The sequence below is a fragment of the Typopeltis vanoorti genome, chromosome 2 (genome assembly GCF_054136105.1).
Source record: "Typopeltis vanoorti isolate ZY-2024b chromosome 2, IOZ_Tvanoo_1.0, whole genome shotgun sequence".
Lineage (NCBI taxonomy): Eukaryota > Metazoa > Arthropoda > Arachnida > Uropygi > Thelyphonidae > Typopeltis > Typopeltis vanoorti.
Genome location: NC_143550.1, coordinates 20,013,529 through 20,035,477, shown reverse-complemented (window position 1 = coordinate 20,035,477; position 21,949 = coordinate 20,013,529). Strand labels below are relative to the sequence as shown.

At 36.4% G+C, this 21,949-nt stretch overlaps 1 protein-coding gene across 1 annotated transcript in view; it reads left to right on the top strand.

The window, feature by feature from the left end:
• The window catches only part of LOC150108861 (pre-piRNA 3'-exonuclease trimmer-like), a 509,147-nt gene that overhangs the window by 36,614 nt on the left and 450,584 nt on the right, over positions 1-21,949 (top strand). The gene's annotated exons all lie outside the window — the stretch shown is intronic.

The following is a 21,949-nucleotide window of genomic DNA, read 5'->3' as shown; positions in this document are numbered from 1 at the left end:
ACCAAGTGAAAAATAAACTTTCAACAATGCCGAAAGTACATTAACTTCTGTTTAGAGATCATTGCCTCCTCCTTGGAGTATTCTGTTTTTATGTTCTCTAGAAAGTTATTATTATTGTGGTGCATGGGATTCTTAATTGTTTCCTCCTTATCCATAATTCAGATGAATTAATTCTCTTTCTGTCTGTGTTCTTAATAATCCGGCTGTCACATCATCCATATATCACTACTGGAAATACCATTACTTTAACAATTCTAACTTTCATGGCACTGGAACAAGCTCCAACTCAACATCTAGAACAAGAAGAATAAACCCAACATCAGGAGAAGTGAAGATAGGAATCATCAATATAAGAAGTACTAATAGAAAGGAAATTGAACTTGCAGAAGAATTGGAAAAGTACCACATGGACATAATTACATAATTGGCATTACTGAGACAAAAAAGACAGAAAAACAGGTGAGATCTTATTAAATAATACGTATAGGATATTATTTTCAGGTAATAATGATCAAGGAAAGTAAGGAGCACTGAAAGCATTCAACAAAAACATGAAGATATGACTTTTTTTGATTAGAAGGCAGTTTCAAGTAGAGTTATGTGAACAAACTTCAAAATAGGGAAATGGTTGATGAAACTTATTTGTGCCTATGGTCCCAACTATGGTCAGTTGCCTGTTCATATGAACAGGCAACTGAAAATGGAAAAAGTGGTCCTGTTGGAGATCGTAACAGCAAAATAGGAAATGAATCTGGCCAGGCATATAGGAAGATTTGGGTAAAATTGGAGAAAAAGGAAGAGCTAATACTAATTCACTGGACTTCTGCTCAGGACACAGACTAGTCATTATTCACACCATCTTTCAACATAAATGTGCAAATTCATGTGGAGAGAAGATATAAGAAAAGTCTCATTGACTATGTCGTTATTGATAGTGATATCATGTTGATTAAGGATACAAAAATGTGCAGAAGATTTGAAATTGGATGTGACCATTACTTAGTACTAAGCAGGATAAAATGGATATCACAGTGAAAAGAACAGTATGTAAGAAGGGTGTAAAAAGAATTAATGTTTAGCACCTTTTAAGGTAAACTATAGATTCAATTATACAAATATTATTAAAGGAAAAAAAAAACAGATTGAAAAAAAGAACCAAAGCTTGGAGTCTCAGTGGCAAACTTTGAAGAAGACATTGATTGATTTAGCTAGGGAGGTATGTGGTGGAGTTGTCTACAAGGATAAAAAAAAAAAATAAGAATACCACAGTAGACACAAAATGTTAAAAAAAAAAAAAAGCATTCCTGCAAAAGAAGAAAACATATCAAAAGTTCCTAGCAAATAAGTTGACAGATGATCTAAAAGAATATGGAATAAAATGTAAGAAAGGTAATCTGTGTGTAAAAGTAGCTAAACAAAAGTCATGGGAAGACTTTGGTAAGAGTATGGAAAATTAATATTAGGAAGGTGGCAAAATGTTCTAGGAGCTATTGAAGAAGCTTAGAAATGAAGAAAAGAGTATTGTAAAAGGAATCAAAGATGATAAAGGTGACATGAAAATTGTAGATAATGATATCTTAGATGTCTGGAGTAATTACTTTGAAAGATCATTACATGAACCAAGCAGTGACAGAACCATATTACAAAATTTTCTAAAGTAATGCAAAAGGGAGTACATATCAGTACTTGAGGTAGAAAAATCCATCATAAACTTGAAAAGTGGAAATGCAGCTCAGTGCTGGATTAAACCCTGTGGAGGCCCTAGGCAGTCAAAATCTCAGCCCCCCCCCCCTCTAACTGACAGCTGACAGAATTAGCTTTTAAGAGACAAACTGCAATGTGAACCTGATATCTATGGCTTATGTACTTTAAGTTGTTAATGGGTACATTACATTAATACGGTATTTTCTCTATAGTCTTTAATGTAAAGTTTTCGTTTCTTTGAGTTTATTCATTTTTTCTATCTTTTGGAAACAATTTAAGGAAGCTTGATTGTAATTTTCTTTCAAGATCAAATCAATATTATTTTGATTTGTTGCCATGGGGCCCATAGGCCGGTTTCTACTCTGCCTATTTGGTAAAATTAAGTGTGGAGGTATAAAAGTTTTTACACTGCATAATTCAGAGGACAAGATCAGAACATTGATCAGGCCAAATAGTGGTTGTTAAGAACAGATTTTCACTTTAAGACAAACTGTGCCTAAATAGCTAAAATATATCAGCTATTTAGGCACAGTTTTTAGTGAAGATGGCAGGTGTTAAATTTGGAAAGAGACAACAGAATAATCAAATCTGGTATGCTGTGTAGCCAGCTGAATAAACTTATATGGAATAAAAGAGAAATTAGCCAAAACACCAAACTAGCAGTATACAAGACAGTGTTCAAACCACTTGTAAGGTATGGATCTGAGAGTTTGGTTAGAAGTAAAGCACTTGATTAAAGACTAGAGACCACAGATATGAGAATTCTGAGAAAATTAGGAGAGTGAATCAGTGGCTGAATAATATTAAAAATGAAGATATTAGAAATGAACTTGACATTATTAGCATTAAAGAATGTGCTAAGAGAGCTAATTTAAGATGGTATGGCCACTTAAATAGAACGAGCAAGGAAAGAAAATGCTTGTTTTTAGAAAAACAGGTGTTTGATGCCAAGATGGCAGGAAAGAGATCCAGAGGAAGACCAAGGTCTAGGTGGAGTGGTTCAGTTAGAAGTGCCTTAGAAGCACGAAATGTTGATGTGATGATATTGGAGTGCTCACAAGTAAAAGACTGATTTGGAGAAAAATTATTAATAGAAGATTAATAATAATGTTAACTTAATCACATGGTGCTGTCATAGTAACCTGAACACTCCTTGGGAATACATATCAGGAAATTGATGATGATGAAAAATTGTGGGAATAACACAAGAATCTATACTTAAGTGCGTTGTCTATCTGAAAAAGGTATATGACAATGTGCCCAGAGAAAATTGGCTGGCACAATGTGCCGGCCTGGTTAGCCGAGTGGTTAGCGTATCCACTCTCCAGCCAAAAGGCTGCTAGTTCGGATCCTGCCATGGGCATGGATGTTTGTGATTGTCTGAAAATACTAGTGGTGACAGTGGGTGGTCGATGGCGTTGGTGAATGGTGGAGACAGTGTTGTAGAGTAGGTCCCCTGCCTCGACGAGTCTTAGGACTCCTTGGAGGTGTAACATAATAATAATAATAATAAAAAGCATTTCAAAAAGACTACAGTTATATTGATACAATTATAGTGATAAGATACATTGAGCAGCACGTTGCACCAATGTGAAGTAGAACAATGGTGTCCAAGTTGTTGTTATTGTTTAAAGAATTTAATCAAAGGGACTTCATCCAATGTAATGTTTGCAGAATGTATGCTTTGCTGAGAGCAGCTGGAGTTTGGTTTGAAAGCGATAGTGGTGGGAAAGTGTCATGAAAGCAAGGATCATAAGTGTGTCTCGGGTCGCAAGATTGATGTAGTGGATGAAAGTCAGAATGCGATTGAAAATTGTGATGTAACGCCAAATAGCATTGAGAGTGAGATTAAATAACACGGTTGAAAGTGAGAATAAAAGTGTCAAACAAGAGAATAGTTTCACTGATATAAAAAATGAAGAGTTAGCTGCAATGAGGGAGATAGCTTGGTTGCATGGAGTGATGCATAGCGGTGCAACTGGAGTGATTGCAAAAATGTCTACCGAGTGGATTAGCTAATAACAAAAACAAACAAGTGTGAGATAAGAAAAATGAGGGCAAGATCAGAAGAGAAAGAAAAATTATGGAGAGAGTGTTATATGGAGATTCAGTTGCAAAAGGTGTGATTGACAAAATTGTTCTTTCCTGGTGCGAAAATTAATGATGTAAGTGAGGCTTTTAGAGCACAAAAGCGTAGGGTGAAAGAAATGATTGTAGTGGCCGGAATGAATGATTTAAAAGGAGAAAACTATGGCATGAGAGAGGACTTGAAAGAATTACTGGAAGTAGCAAAAGAGAAGAGTGAGAGATTTAAGATAGTGAGTCTGTTGCTGCAGTATGATAGAGTAGAGCTGAGAAGGAGGGACATAATAGCAAATGACTCAATGCATAGGTTATGCAGGAGTGTGGATGTGTGGAGTGAGTTTGTTGGGCAAAAAGACTTATGCAAGAAGGATAGTTTGCATCCGAATGGATTTGGTGTTTGGAGAATGGAAAAATTGTTGTTGAATGAAGTGAAAGTGGATGTGCAGAATCAGGGAAACAAAATCTTTTAGAGGGAGGTGGGGAAGCTGTTGAGTGGATATGCAGAACTAGAATGGGATAGTTAGTATAAGGTGTCAAGATAGGGGCAGACCTATGGGGTTTTGTACATTTATGTACATTAATGCCAGGAGCATTATTATTATTACATGGCACCTCCAGGGAGTCCAAAGACTCATCGAAGGAGGGTCTTTGGACATCAAAGACTCTACACTTTGCTGTCTCCACCACTTAATTCACCAACTACAACAAACCACAACTACACCAACACCATTTAACCCCCCCACCCCCTTTTCACAGACAATCAGAAACATCCATTCCCACGCTTGGATTCAAACCTGTAGCCTTTTGTCTGGAGAGTGGTTAGGAACAAGCAGGAGGAATTTTTGTTCTTGGTTGGCTCATCTTGGCCTAAGGTTATTGCCATTAGTGAGAAATGGCTAACAGAAGATGATACAGTTATTGGGATAAAATCTGAAGGGTGTATATTGTGTTCAGAAAGGATAGAAGAGAAAAGAATGGGTGGTGGAGTGTTATTGATGATAGTTGATACACTGCAGCCAAAGAGAATAGAAGTTCGACTGCAGGACAGTGAAAATAGCACATTTGAGGCTATCTGGTGTGAGACTGAGGCCAGCAGAACAAAATATACAGTTGGGTGCTGCTATAGACCTGCAGATGGAATAGATGATGGAGGTAGTATGCATTGGCAAATAGACTCAATGAGAGGAGGACAGGTAATTATTGTGGGGGATTTCAACTATGCTAAGAGGACACATGGGAGGAAGGAAATGGATTTTATACAGTTACTAAAGGATAATTATCTGAGACAGCATGTAATGGAATATACTAAGGATTCGAGAGTGCTCAATCTAGTAATTGCATCTGAGAATTTGTCTATAATGAATATGACCACGTTGCCACCAGTTGGTGAGAGTGATCATATGGTCTTGACTTGGAAGGTGACAAAATGTGTGGAATTTTCAGTTAAAACAGGGTATATGTGTGGAATTACCTAGCTGGTAAGTATGACAAACTTAGGGGATTGCTTGGATCAGTGCCATGGCATGTAAAACTGCAAGAGCAGATGTTGATAGTGCATGGGAAGTGGTAAAGGAGTCTTTGAGTGAGGTATTGGCTGACTGCATACCTAGATTGAAATGAATAGATCAAGTAGGAGTTAAATGGATGAATAACACCATTAAGCTGGAGCTGAAAAAAAAAAAAAAGAAAGAAACAATTATGGAGGGAATTTAAGGAGAAATGTGATCTGCAGGCACATGCCAGAATGGTAACTAATATAGTAAGAAAAGCAAAAGCAGATTATGAAAGGAAGTTTGCAATGCAGGCTAACTCTAGGAATTGATTAAACCAGAGACTTGGAAGTGCTAGTGGATAGGGAGTTTAGGGGGCATATAATAAATTTAGTTTAATCCTTTATCCAAGTGTAAGCAAACAAAGTTTGCACCTAAAGTATCTTCAGGTCTGAGGCAACTTGTGGTAAAGGTGGAGTAAGCTCTCATTACTTGTCTTAGTATCTCCCATAATGCAAAGCACATCTCCTTGCAGACATGTATAATACTATGCATTAAGGGAAGGGCCACTACCCAGACCGGTTTCGACCTTTATTGAGATCTTGTCAGTGGGAGCGAGACTTAGAGGTGGTGATACTAAGGTGGAAGTAATGGAGAAGTCATATTTACCTATACTAGTTGTCAAAAGGTGTCTCACCTAATTATTAAATTACTTTGGATTTAGAGAAAGATGTTGGAAGTTCCCCCCCCACACACACACACTTGGTTAGACTGTAATAAATAAATTTAGTTTAATCCTTTATCTAAGTGTAAGCAAACAAAGTTTGCACATGACGTATCTTCAGGACTGAGGCAACTTGTGGTAAAGGTGGACTAAGCTCTCATCGCTTATTTTAATATCTCCCATAATGCAAAGCACATCTCCTTGTGGACATATCTAATGCTATGCATTAAGGGAAGGACCACTACCCAGACCGGTTTTGACCTTTATTGAGGTCTCGTCAGTGGGAGTCAGACCCAGAAGTGGTGGTTTGCTTACACTTGGATGAAGGATTAAACTAAATTTATTATAGTCTAACCATGTGGGGAAAAAAAAAGACAAAAAAACTTCCAACATCTTTCTCTAAATCCAGAGTAATTTAATAATAAGGTGAGACACCTTTTGGCAACTCGTATAGGTAAATATGACTTCTCCATTACTTCCACCTTAGTATCACCACCTCTGAGTCTGGCTCCCACTGACGAGACCTCAATAAAGGTCGAAACACTTGTCTGGGTAGTGGCCCTTCCTTTAATGCATGGTATTATACATGTCCGCAAGGAGATGTGCTTTGCAAATTGGGAGATACTTAGACAAGTGATGAGAGCTTAGTTCACCTTTACCATGAGTTGCCTCAGTCCTGAAGATACTTCAGATGCAAACTTTGTTTGCTTATACTTGGATAAAGGATTAAACTAATTTATTTAAATTAAGAGGATATTAAATCCCACATTGTTTTAAAACCGAATAAGAAACTCAAAGATTGGAATCAGAGAGTTTCATGCTGAATGTAGTAAACTATAAAAGTATAGGCGATTACTAGTGTGAGCTAATGCAAGTAATTCTAGTACACAGTACAATCTCGGGCAACTCACAGCAAAGGTGGTAAAGTTCTGATTTCTATTCTTGGTATTTTCCATAATGTAAAAACACATTTCCTAGGAAATGTATGCTGTTATTACATTATGGTGGGAGGTCACTACCCAGACCGGTTTCAGCCTTTATTGAGGCTTCATCAGTAAGTAGCTAGACCAAATTAATACCAAAGGGTATAGCAAAAAGAACTTATATACTCTTCTATACGAGTTGTCAAAAAGGTGCACCCATTAAGTTACTTAAATATAAAGAGCCAATAGGCTTCATTTCGGTGATATAAATATTATTTAAATTACTTAAATAATGTTTATATCACTGAAATGAAGCCCATTGGCTCTTTATATTTAAGTGGATTAAACTAAATTTATTATAATCTACATGCACATGCAACATACCCTACATAGGGGAAACAGGGCGAACTATCCCAATCAGACAAGACGAACACAAACGACACATTAAATACCTCCATTTTGGTAAAACCGGCCTTTCTGACCACGCACTCCAAACATACCACAGAATTGACTGGAAAAATACCAAGTCCCTACACCGCACCAAAACCTGGTTTGAGAGAAAATTTAAAGAGTCATGTGAAATGCTCAAACACAACCCAAATCTCAACAAAAATGATGGCCTAACCATTTCAAGAATGTGGAGGACCCATCTACAACCTATATAACAACCTAAACTAGCCTTAGAAAAATCCCACTACAAGAAGACAACTGGTGAAGTGTTTGGAACATTCAACAGCAACTGAAAGAAATCATTTTATAACAATCAGAACTATCCAGAAGAATATTAATACATGAGGACTTTAGCAGTTTATTGTAGTTGTATTTATTTATTTATAATATATATATATATAATTTTTTTTTTTTAAATTAAAATTTTTATTTTATTTTATTTTATTTTATTTTATTTATTTATTTATTTATTTTTTTATCACTAGAAGTCAAGCTAGGAAAAAGGATTTATTAACTACGTAGATTTAGTTTACCGGTATACAGGGCATGAGCATGTAGCTTGGTTCCTTATACAGTTGTATTCTTCCAATGATGACCTCGATATAGGGTCGAAACGTCAAGTTTTATTTTATTAGTAATTAATAAAATAATCTGTTCAACACGTGTATTTTTGTGTCCCTAAATTTACAAATATGAGTGCTGATCACCGTGTAACCTTAAAAGAAAGAATTATTATAATCTAACCAAGTGGGTGAAAAAAAAAAACTTCCAAGTTTAGATGGCACCTAGCAAAAGTAGCTAAAGCAGCTCAGCACATCACTTGGTTACTGAAGAATACTTTGATGAGCAGAGACATGCAGGGTGTTGTTTCTTTTTATCAAACCTCGATACAACCCCATCTTGACTGCTGTGCACAGATCTTGGTGATGGGGAGGAGGTAGAATGGATCCAGAGGCGAGTGACCAAGATGGTAGCTAATCTATAGAATGAACATTACGAGAACGGGTTGAAGATTTGTGGGATTACAGCAACTGATTGATAGGTGAAAAGGGGATGATATGATTGAATCATTCAAATTACTGAGGTTTTTTGTGACAAGATTAATTCAGAGGAAACTTTTCAAAAGAGGTGTGGTGATGGGAAAACTTGGGGCCATCCATGGAAATTGAGCAAGAGTGTAGGCTGTTAGAGCAAGGGTGTTAGAACTTGGTTTTTTATTTGGAGAGTGGCGAATGAGTGGAATAAGCTGCCAGAATCTGTTGTGTGCTATGACTGCGAATGAGTTCAATCAGAGTATGGTAGATACTGTGTAAATGCTAGTAGTTTTTGACACGATGTTTATGGCCTCTCTCGATGACTCCTTATGAGCAACTCCAAGGAGTCCTTAGACTCCTTGGAGTTGCCCGTAATAATAATATGTGGTGAATGGAACATTATTCAGAGCAATACATAGTGCATATTTAAGTTGTCAGTCAGTAGTTAGAATTGAAGGAAATAAAGGAAGATGGTTTGATCTAAAATCTGGGGTAAGACAAGGATGCACATTATCTCCACCCTTATTCATCATCTATATGAATCACATTATGAAAGAAAGTGGCATTAGGCATGATATTAGAATTGGACATGCCAAACTTAGCTCTTTGCTTTATGAAGATGATGTTTTATTCCTAAACACATCTAATGCAAGTCTCCAGGATTCTCTAACTAAATTGAATAACAGCTGTAATAAATTTGTCATGAAAATCAGCAATAAAAGGACAAAACCTATGAAAATAGCAGGAGCATAGAAAACTTCAGCTGCATTCTGAATGTATAGAACAAATAAAATATTTCGTCTATTTAGGCACAGTTTTTAGTACAGATGACAAGTTAAATCTGGAAATAGACAACAGAATAAGCAAAGCTGGTATGGTGGGATCCAGCTGAATAAATTTATATGAAATAAGAGAGAAATGAGCCAAAACACCAAACTGGCAGTATACAGTGTTCAAACCAGTTGTAAGTTAAGGATCTGAGAATTTGGTTAGAAATAAAGCACTTGATCAAACACTAGAGACCACAGATATGAGGGTTCTGAGAAAAATTAGAGCAGTGAACCAATAGTCAATGGCAGAATCATATTAAGAATGAAGATATTAGACAGGAACTTGGCATTATTAGCATTCAAGAATATGTCAGCAGAGCTAAAGTGATATGGCCACTTAAATAGAATGATTGAAGAAAAGTTAGCAGAACAGATGTTTGATGCCATGATAGCAGGAAAGAGACCCAAAGGAAGACCAAGATCTAGGTGGATTGATTCAGTCAGAAGTGCCTTAGAAGTACGAAATCTTCAATATGGCAATACTGGAGTACTCACAAGTAATAGACTGATATGGAGGAAAATGTTGATAGGAGATTAATGATAATGTAAACTTAATCATGTAGTGCTATTATAGTAACCTGAACATCCCTTGAGGGTACCCATCAGGAAATTGATGATGATCATGACTTTCATAGCATTACTAACATCTCTGTCTTTCATAACTTTTCTGAGGTTTAACATAACTTTTATCCTCATACCTGTGCTTTTAATTTTATCTTCACCTTGAGCATCATTTCTTATTCTGTGAACCCCATAAATCATAACTTTCAACTATCTGTATTACATCTCCATAAATCATAAATTTATCCAAATTGCCCTATGCCATTACTTTTGTTTTGCTGATGTTTAAATTAAGTTCTCCTTTTTTTTTTACTTTCCCTCTTAACCAACAGAATCAAGCACATCTGATCTTAGTTTATACGAGGGTGGGCTGAAAAGTTCTCGAACTCGACCATAGATGCCAACATTATTGGGAAGAGATTTTTTTTTCTAAGTTCTGTCATAAGCATCCATGTGAAATTGCAATTCATTCTATCAAGTAGTTTGTTTTATACAGCTGTCTGAAACAAAAGTGTTGTCTGTATCCCTTGAAATGGATAAAATTGAGTATCGTGCAGTTATAAAATTCATGATGATGATGATTAACATCAAATTCCTGCCATGTACCCTCAAGCGGTGTACAGGATATGATAGTACTACATGAAAAAGAATTACATCATTACTAACTTCCTGTCTACAATTTTCCTCCAGATCAGTCTTACTTGTCAGGACTCAAACATTATCAGATCTTATATTTCTATCGTCTAAGGCACTTTGTACCGTATTAATCCACTTATATCTTGGTCTTCCTCTGGGTCGTTTTGCTGCCAACCTGGCAGAGAACACTTGTTTTGCTAATCTTTCTTCACCCATTCTGTTTAAGTGACCTAACTACCTGAGATTAGCTCTGCTAACGCATTCCTGGATGCTGACAATGTCAAGTTCTTTCTTAATATCCTCGTTTTAAATATGATATTGCCATTGATACCATCTGTTCATGCCTCTAATCTTTCTTAGGACTCTCATATCTGTGGTCTCTAGTCTTTGGTCAAGTGTTTTACTTCTGACCCAGCTCTCAGATCCACAAGTTAAAACTGGTTTGAACACGGTCTTGTATACAGCTAATTTAGTGTTCCGACTAATTTTTCTCTTATTCCATATGAATTTATTCATATGACTTGCCACCATACCAGCTTTGCAGATTCTGTTGTCTATTTCTATATTGAATTTACCATCTTCGCTAAAAATCGTGCCTAAGTAGCTGAAATGTTTTAGTTCCACAGGTTCTCCATTCACAACACAGTTGACATTTTCAACGATTCTGCCTATTTTCATTGTCTTTGTCTTTTTATTGCTGACCTCCATACCATATCTATTACAACAGTTATTCACTTTAGTCAGAGAATCTTGCAGACTTGTAGCGGATTTATTTAGAAGTATAACATCATCCTCATAAAGCAAAGAGCTGACATTAACATCTTTAATTTTGATATCATGTTTAATACCACTTTCCTTCATAATGTGATCCATATAGATAATGAACAACAGAGGGGATAATGTACATCCTTGTCTCACATCAGATTTAACATTAAACCCTCTTCCTGTACTTCTTTCAATTCTAACCTGCTGACTTACAACTCAAATAAAGAATAAGTATTGCTTGATATAATGCCCCATTGACACCATATGACACCATATAACTGTAGCATATTGAATAGCTTCTCTCTTGGCACCTTGTCATATGCCTTTTCTAAATCAAGCTTAAATACAGATCTTTGTTATATTTCCATGCTTTCTCGACTATTTATCGTAAAGTGAAGATCTGATCCTGACAGCCTCTATTTGGCCTGAATCCAGCTTGTTCTTCACCAAGCTTTTTTTCCACAATTCTTCTCAACCATATTTCAAGTATACTTGCATAGATCTTGCCAGGAACACTTAGTAGGGAAATACCTCTATAATTCTCACATTCAGTTTTATTTCCCTTTTTATATATGGATACTATCAGAGCTCTACTCCAATCATTGGGAATTCGTCCCTCTGTCCAGGCTTTCTGAACTATGCAGTGCGGCCACTGTAAGACTTTTATGCCACCATACTTCAGCATTTCTGGTCGAATATCATCTACTCCTGCTGCCTTTCCACATTTTAAGGCTTTGATGGCTTTTTCTACTTCAAGTATGGATATGTATTCCTGACTGCATGCCTGGTCAGTGTTTTTTACCACTGTGTCATCACTGCTTGTTTCATTTAGCAGTTTTTCAAAGTAATTACTCCATAATTCAAGGATATCTTTTTCTTCCATTTTTTTCATGTCACCTTTATCATCTCTAACTCCTTTTACAGCACTCTTTCCTCCATTCCTAAGCTTCTTCAACAACCTCCAAAATATTTTGCCACCTTCTTGATATTTATTTTCTATGTTCTTGCCAAAGTCCTCCCATGACTTTTGTTTAGCTAGTTTTACACAGTGTTTAGCATTCTTGCATTTGTCTCTGTATTCTCTAAGAGCACAAGCTGACTTATTTGCCAGTAACTTTTGATATGCTTTCTTCTTTTCCTTCACTGCCTCTTTAACTTCCTGTGTCCACCAGGGAGTTCTGATTTTTTTATCCTTGCAGACAACCTCACCACATGCCTCTCTGGCAGAATCAATCAATGTTTTCTTCAGGATTTGGCACTGAATCTCCAAAGTTTGGTCCCTGTTTTCAAACTCTTTCATTTATTCTTGAATAATGTTTGTGTATTTTAGTCTATAGTTCACATCTGAGTTCTGTTCAACTTTTATTCACTTTAAAACTTTCTTACATGTTCTTGTTTTCAATATGAAATTCAGTTTTATTTTGCTCAAGACTAAATGGTGAACACTTCCAATTTCAAATCTTCTGTACACTTTGGTGTCCTGCACCAGGGAGAAAACATCACTATCAACAATAACATAGTCAATGAGACTTTTCTTATTCCTTGCCTCTTCTCTCCATGTGAATTTGTGCACATTTTTATGTTGGAACATGGTGTTAGTAATAACCAGTCCATGTCCTGAGCAGAAATCTAACAGATATTTGCCATTATTATTAGCTTTGCTCTTTTCTCCAAATTTTCCCAAAATATTTTTGTATGTCTGACAATCATTTCCTATTCTGCTATTTAGATCCCCAACAAGGACCAACTTTTCCTTTTTCATTGTGTCAGTTGCTTTTTCTAAAGCATCAAAAAATAGTAGAACCTTTTGTGGGACCATAGGCACAAATAAGTCTCATTGACCAGTTCCCCATTCTCATATTTGCCAACATTACTCTACTTGAGACTGCCTGCCATTCAAGAAGATTAGCCTCGTATTTTGTGTTGAATACTATGGCTACTCCTTCTTTCCTTGATTGTCATTGTCTGAATATAACAATTTGTATTTATTGCTCAGATTGATCTCACCAGTTTTTGTCTTTTTTGTTTCAGTCACCCCTATTATGTTGATCTGGTACTTATCTAATTCTTCAGCTAGCTCCATTTCTTTGCCATTCAGGCTTCTTGTGTTGATACTACCGATCTTTAACTCTGGTGATGTTGAGTTGGGGTGTGTTTTCAGATTTGTTCCAGGAGTTGACTTTTCGCTGTTCGCCCTGGTTCCCTGCCAAAAACAACGGGGGGCCTTGTTTAACCGGGCGACACCCCAGCTGGCATGAAATTTTGTCATTTGTATCATTTTTTATTTTCGTTTAACCAGTAAGAATACAATTTGGTCAGCTAAATCCCAAATTGCCAGCCTATCCTCGTTCGTTCAGTATCCAAGTAGATACCCAACAGGGTGCACCACGAGAAGGTGAGGATTGGACATTAGGTCAGAAGCCCTGGTCCGTTCTCTGCATTCCTTTAAAGGCTATGTGGAAGTCTTCTCTCAATTATACAGCTTTGACCCTTAAGCACCCCATTAAATTTGCCATTAAAGAAAGTTTAATGGCAAAAGAAATTCAATTCAAAGTTCATAAAAGTTTATGGGCACTTCTCTCCTTCATTTTTGACAATTAAGAAATGAGCTTCTGAGTTTAAACGTTGAAAGCCTTGAAGATCATCCATGTGAAGGATGTCCAAAAAGTGTAACAATACCAGAAATCATTGATCAAGAGCGTGATATGGTATTGGATGACCTGAGAGTCAAAATGCATGAAATTGCTGAGATAATAGGCATTCCAAAAGAACGTGTAGGGTTTATTTTGCATGGAAAATTGAAAATGAAAAAGCTTTGTGCAAGATGAGTGCCACGCTTGCTCACAGCAGATCAAAAACGCACTCGCATGAAAATCTATGAACAGTGCTTGGAACGTTTTAACAATAATAAAACTGATTTTGTGCATCGATTTATTACTATGGATGAGACTTCAATTCACCATTACACACCAGAATCCAAACTGCAGTCAAAACAGTGGACAGAAGCTGATTGTTCAGCGCCAAAGAAGACAAAGTCGGTTCTTTCAGCAGGAAAGGTCATGGCATCGGTGTTTTGTAATGCTTTGTTATTAATTATCTTGAAAAGTGTAAAACAGTAACCAGGGAATATTATTCCAATGATTTAACCAAACTAGATGAAAAAATTTGGGAGAAAAGACCTGGTTTGCAAAGTGTTTTGGCAATGGGAAAATTAGGGGATCTGCTTTATGAATTGTTGGAATATCTACCCTATTCCCCAGATTTGGCTCCCTCTGACTTCTATCTCTTTCCAAAACTAAAACTCTTCCTCGCTTGTCAGCGTTTTTCTTCGAATCAAGAGGTGATTGCAACTGTAGATGGGTATTTTGCAGGTCTTACTGAGAACCACTATAGGGATGTGATAATGGCCCTGGAGCATCACTGGAATAAATGTATTAGTCTTAAGGGAGATTATGCTGAAAAATAAAAATAAAATTGAAATTATAAATTCTTTTTTTCATTGTTAGGCTGAGAACTTTTCAGGCCACCCTCGTACTATGATAGTTGTATCATCTGTATATCTTAAATTACTTCTTTTTCTGACACTAATCTTAATTCCTTCTGGGTCTTTGTCTGAGTCACTAATTTTTATAATATATTCACTGTAAATATTAAAAATGTGACAATATGTAACCTTGCACACCTCTTTACCAACTTAACTTGTCTATTTTTCTGAAGACTGTTTTTACTGTTTCATGGTTCTTACACATTTCTCTAATTAAGAGAATTAATGGTAAGGTATTCCCATTACTCTCATCTCATTCCACAGACTTTTGTGATCCACTTAGTCAGAAGCTTTCTTATAACCAATAGAACAAAAGAATACTTCATTTTGAAATTCTCTTGTCCTTTCCATAAGTATTATTATTGTACAGGTACCTCCATGGAGTCTGAAGACCCATCGCAGGAGACCCCAATCTATCATACCTCTCCTTCAACCTATTGACAGATGAAGCACTCACAACTGACTCCAGCAACTCATTCCACTCATACACAACTCTCCAAGCAAAAAATCTAGTCTCCACACCCCTACTAACCACATTTTTATTCAGCTTCCAAGGATTGACCCCTTGTTCTTCTGATTCCTCTAGCCAAGTGCTGAAATATTTCCCCTGCATCCATCCTATAAAACCCTTTAAGCAACTTAAATGTTTCTATCATATCGCCTCTCTTTCTCCTATCAACCAACTTCTGCAATCCACACACCTTCAATCTATCCTCATACGAAACATCCACTGGCCACTCACCATCTTGGTTGCTCGCCTCTGAATCCTCTCCACTGCTTCCTCATCCCCAAAAAACCCAGGAGACCAGACCTGAGCACAGTAGTCCAGATGTGGGTGTTTCAAGGTCTTATAAAGAGGCCTTATAATCCACCTCGTGTTCACTATCTGGTGTCTAGTTCAAGCCTGCCTGGTCTGACATTTCTCTATTCACTTATGGTTCCAACATTTTTTAGATAATTTTCAGCATAACTTTACTAGAATGTGAAATTAAAGCAGTGGTTCTGCTTTAATACTTTAATATGCACTAAAGAAACTGTTCTCAACACAAAACTCCAACATCCTTTCTTCTACTTCATTTCTCAATATGTAAGAACCATCAAATCAGCATACACCAGTGCAGCAGCAACAGTTCATTTCAATGGCAATATCTCCATGGTAGACATACAGAGAGGCATAAGATAAGGTGATACAATATTTTCAAACTGTTCACAGCATGTTTAGAAGAAATATTTAAACTTTTTGATTGGGAAGAAAAAGGTCTGTAGATAAATGGAAGATGTATGAGCCATTTAAGCTTTTCTGATGGCAGCTATCTTTACTTCAAATGCACATGAATCATAGACTTGTATTTCTGAACTCAAAGTTGCTAGCAAAACAGTTGGCTTGAAGATAAACTTAAAGAAGACCCAAGTTATGTTTTATAGCTATGTACAACCAGAATTAATAAAAATCAATGAACAATGAAATTGAACAAGTGGACAATGGATATTAATGGATCAAAATACCATGGAGAGGCCAAAAGATGAATGATACTTTGGTGGAAAGCATTTAAAAAATTACATTCAGTATTCAAATGCCAATTACCACTATGCTTCTAAAGGAAAGTTTTTAATCAGTGCCTTCCCCTATACTGACATATGATTGTGATATGTGAACATTAAATACAATGGATACTCAAAAACTAAGAACAACACAATTTAGTACAGTAAAAACTATGCTTGGTATCACGGAACTAAATCAGGAAAGGAATACTTGGATATCTTGGAAAAGATATCTCCAAAATTGTCTGCCAATGGCTTTCATCTAGCAGTGGATTGATGAAATGGAATGCTGAAGATTATGACTAAATTAGTACCATTGGTGCACTAATGATTTTTTCTTCTGTTTTGATTAATTTTATATTTTTTAAAAATTTATTTTTTACCTAATCTAGAAGGCTGCTCTAGAGACCAAACATGAAACTTTTTCAAGCCACTTCAGACTTCCAATAAGTGAGGCAGCAGTCTTACATTAGACAATGAAATTCACCTTCCACCTAAAGACAATCACAAATATCCATGTCCACAGGGGGATTTGAGTCTGGAGGATGTTGATTGGAGAGATGTGCTAACCAAGCCTGCAATATTGTACATACCCGTGTGTATGTATATATATATATGTGTGTGTGTGTGTGTGTGTATATATATATATACGGTTTGAGACCATGCCAACAACCTCGACAAGAAGATGAATCCAACCCTATCACTCATATACAGTTACCATTTATCAGCTCTCTTACCCCAAAACTATCTAGGAGTATGAAGAAATTCAACATAAAGACTGACTATACTACTCTGCCAAAACTTCGTTCTTTTCTGAGTCAACCAAAACCAAAACACAACCAACTGCATTTTCCTGGTGTTTATAAAGTTATGTGTGACTGTGGTCGACCTTATTTTGGCCAGACAGATATATCTGTTTCACTTTGTCTTGAGGAACATAGACGTGACAGCTCCTACAGTAGAACACGAACGAGCGCCCTTTCCAGTCATTTTCTCTTCTCCGCAAACTCTAACCTTGAAGAACGGCCACACCAAGTTGATTGGGACCACACAACCAATTTATATATATGCAAGGATGAATTTGAAAGATGAATTATAGAATCAAAAGAAATAGTTCTGGACCCTTCACACTTGAAAAACAATCTAAGCTACAATTTGCCTGATTCCCATAGCACAATAATCCAACACTGGCACTCTAAAATTAGCTGTCACACAAATTTAACTCATGCCAACAGTAGCATGCGGTCACCTATTCAAATATGACTGTTACTATTCTGTTTCATTTTATTAAGCTGGAAAGTCCATGTTTTTTACCTTGTTATTTTTATAAGTCTTATGTTATTTCTTACTCACCTGAAGAAGTTGGAACACCGATGAAACTAGTCGTGATTTATTAAAGGTTTTTGTTATACTTTCTCGGGTTGTAGTCAGTTAAATTTTAATTTTATAAATGTATACATCCCGAGTCAATCCTAATTACAACAATATATATATATATATAGTGAAAAACATTTCACATACAGTATTCCCCACCTGATCCATGAGGGATACGTTCCAAGACATCCCGCAGATAGTACCGAACCCTATACATACATACATATGATAAAATTTAATTATAAATTAGACACGGTAAGAAATTAACAACAATCTTTAGCATTCCCAAAAATTTTTCCATAACTAATGATAGAATAATTATAACAACATACTGTAATAAAGTTATCTGAATGTGAATGGAATCTTAGCAACCTCAGCACACGTTTTTTTTTTTTTTTTCCAGACTTCTATTTGGCATATCCATATTGCCAGCATCACTACCCTTGCACTTTGGGGCCATTTTTAAGTAAAATAAGGATTACTTGAACACAAGCATTGCGATACTGCGACAGTCGATCTAATAACCATCGAAAACTACTCAGAACTGCTAGAAATTTCAGATATTCCTGATTTCCAAAAGGCTGCAAGGTGTATGTGTAGATTTTCCACCTTTGCAACGAGTTGCCTTGGTATTGGACTACCTCTGGGATCAGCTGAATTGTCTATTATTAAAAGAAATAGCCATACGGCTTCATTTCAGCAATGTAAAATTACATAGGCAAAGTGGATATTAGATCCAACATTATTTCAAAGCCGAATGTTTGTAGAAACTATGAAAGTTTCGTAAGTTGACTTGAAAGCTTATGAAAATACAATCCTCGGCAGCCCTGAGCTGCACTACTTACTTGACTTAAGTAGCTAAGGCAACTCAGGGATGCTGAGGATTGTATTCTTGTAAGCTCTCAGGTCAACTTATGAAACTTTCATAGTTTCTAAAAACATTCGGCTTTGAAATAATGTTGGATCTAATATCCACTTTGCTGATGTAATTATAAATTGTTTATTCTCAGAATTTTCTGTTTAATATCTTCAGACCGTGATTGACCATGAACAACTGAAACCCCAGATAGCGAACCTTCTGATAAGGGGGTCTATGGTATTTAGCTATCTTTTGGTATAGCAGACAAATTGGTTATTTTAATGTATCAACAAATTCCAAATCCCCATCATCACATGCTTTTAATCTCATTATTTCTCAATAGCTGCATAAAATTTCTTTCTTTCTTTCAGTATATCCTTTTCTGCTTTCAATATATGTTTCCCTTAGTTGAAGTTCTACTATTTACTAATAATTACTTGTCTTGTGCTCATTGCATTAACTTGCCTGATTCATGTCGTCTACATTCCCTTTGCATCACTTTGCCTATAGCAACAACCAACTACATATTTTCTTCTGTTGACTTTTATCTCGCATCATATGACCTCAAACTACCTCCCTCAATATACAGTTGCAACTTACAGTTACTCTTGTTAGTTGCAGTTCTTTTGTTGTCATCATCATCATTAGGAATATCACATCGTGTTCTGTTATCTCTGTACTTGAAAATATATTATCCCCTATCTTCTGTCCTGTCCTTATAACCACGTTGTCCTTCATCAACAATGTCACAAATATGTCTGTAATTTTTGGCTGTTGGGAGTTTTTTCCCACTTGGTTAGACTATAAATTATATGTTTAGTTTAATCCTTTTCTCCTAAAATATCTTCAGGACTGGGGAAACGCGTGGGAAAGGTGAACCGAGTTGTCATCACTTTTCTTGGTATCCCATAATGCAAAGCATATCTCCTTGTGGACATGTATAATGTTATGCATTATGGGAAGGGTTACTACCCAGACCAGTTTCGACCTTTATTGAGGTCTCTTCAGTGGGAGCTAGACCCAGAGGTGATACCAAGGTTGAAGCAATGCAGAAGTCATATTTCCATATGCCAGTTGCTACACCTTATTATTAAATTACTCTGGATTAGAGAAAGATGTTGGAAGTTTTTTTTTTCCCACTTGGTTTAGACTATAAATTATATATTTAGTTTAATCCTTTATCCAAGTGTAAGTAAACAAAGTTTGCGCCTGAAGTATCTTCAGGACTAGGGCAATTCGTGGCAAAGTTGGACTGAGTTCTCATCACTTTCCTTGGTATCCCATAATGTAAAGCATATCTACTTGCAGACATGTATAATGCTATGCATTATGGAAAGGATCACTACCCAGACTGGTTTCGACCTTTATTGAGGTCTCTTGGAGATGTGCTTTGCATTATGGAATACTAAGGAAAGTGATGAGAACAACTCAAGTCCACCTTTGCAACGAGTTGCTCCAGTCCCCCAGGCACAAACTTTGTTTGCTTACACTTGGATAAAGGATTAAACAAAATATATAATTTATAGTCTAACCAAGTAGGGAAAAAAAACTTCCAACATCTTTCTCTAATCCAGAGTAATTTAATAATAAGGTGTGACACCTTTTGGCAGCTGGCATATAGAATATGACTTCTGCATTGTTTCAACCTTGGTATCACTTCTGGGTCTGGCTCCTACTGAAGAGACCTGATTAGAGGTCGAAACCAGTCTGGATAATGACCCTTCCCATAATGCATAGCATCATACATGTCCGCAAGGAGATGCGCTTTAGGAAAGTGATGAGAACCCAGTCCACCTTTGCCACGAGTTGCCCCAGTCCTGAAGATACTTCAGGCGCAAACTTTGTTTGCTTACACTTGGATAAAGGATTAAACTAAATATATAATTTATATTCTTTAATGGCTATTCCATTCAGATTTAAGACCTCAGTTTTCTTAGATTTTTCTCATTCCCTAGCCTCAAGGTGGGGGGGGGGGGTCTCCAATTTGCTAATCGCCATTCCAACCTCTGATTTCCCTGGTTTCACTGATTTTGTATTTCTATTCTTACACTGGAGAAACTAACTCCAAATCTGTTTCATGTAAAAATCTCACATAATTATTATTTATGTTTTTTTAGTATTATATGTCCACTACATATGGAGGAAATGTGAGGTTCCATCAGATTCAAAAGCTAAGGTTATATCTTTATTTATGAAAGAAGACAGAGATGATTGTGTAAATTACAGAGGAATAAGTTTATTAAATACAAATTACACAATTTACAGTAAAATCCTGAATTTTACTTAGAAATATTGCAAACGATTTACTCTCAGAAGAACAAAATGGTTTCAGACAAAGAAGATCATGTATTGTCAATACGTGATCTTGTCTTAACACATGAATATTTGTTTTAACACATGAATATTGACAATATTCGTGTGTTAAAACAAATTATTAAAAAAAAAAAAAAGATGAATTTAATTCAGAGGCTCATATGACCTTTATAGATTATGAAAAAGCTTTTGATAAAATACACATAGAAAAATTATGGAATCTTCAGAAATAGGAAAAATTTTTTTTATTTCTGAAGATTACAATCATAAATTCAGACGAATCAACTGACGATTTCGAGTAGAAAGTGGGTGCACATTCAAATTTTTGGATCGAAGGCCAGTAGGTCACATGGTAGCACTCAACAGGATAAAAGACAGAAGGCTGCACTAAGAGAATTGTGTTTGAAGGAAGCCTGTTTTGGGAAGGAATAAAGTTGCAAACTTGGCTGTCTTGTATCTCAAAGACATCATCTAGATGATTTCACGTGGGGAAAAATTATTGGAAAGCTTGAAAAAGGCTGCAGAATAACTGATATTGCCAGAGAGTTTGGAATCTCGCATAGCATTGTATCCAAGCTCTGGGCAGTGTGTCAAACCAGTGAACGTGTTCCAGACATTTGCTAAGAGGTCGCCCTCACTCTACCATGGAGCATGAGGACAGATTTTTGGTTATAACAGCAAAATGTAATTGATAAACCAAGGCAGATCAGCATGCAGTTGGCTCCATTCAAGTAAAGGTATATGGATATCTTGACAAATTATGGCAAGACATCATTAACAACTAGGCCTAAGGCATGTAGTTTGTGTCCCTTTATCCACAGCTCATGGCAGAGCTCATTACCACTGCTGTTGTATCCATAAAAATTGGACAAGACACCATTTGGCTAATACACCCTTTACAGATGAGAGTCGTTTTAATCTTTCCTCCAATTCTAGATGACACTTGGTCTGTCGTGAAAGTGGTACAGCTTATCACCATGAGAATGTTTTTGAAAGGGATGGATGTGGTGGTACTGGGGTCATTGCATGGAGAGGCATTATGCTTAATGGATGCACCGAGCCACAGGTGCTGGAAAAAAGGGACTATGACTGTTGAACGATATTGTAATGAAGTT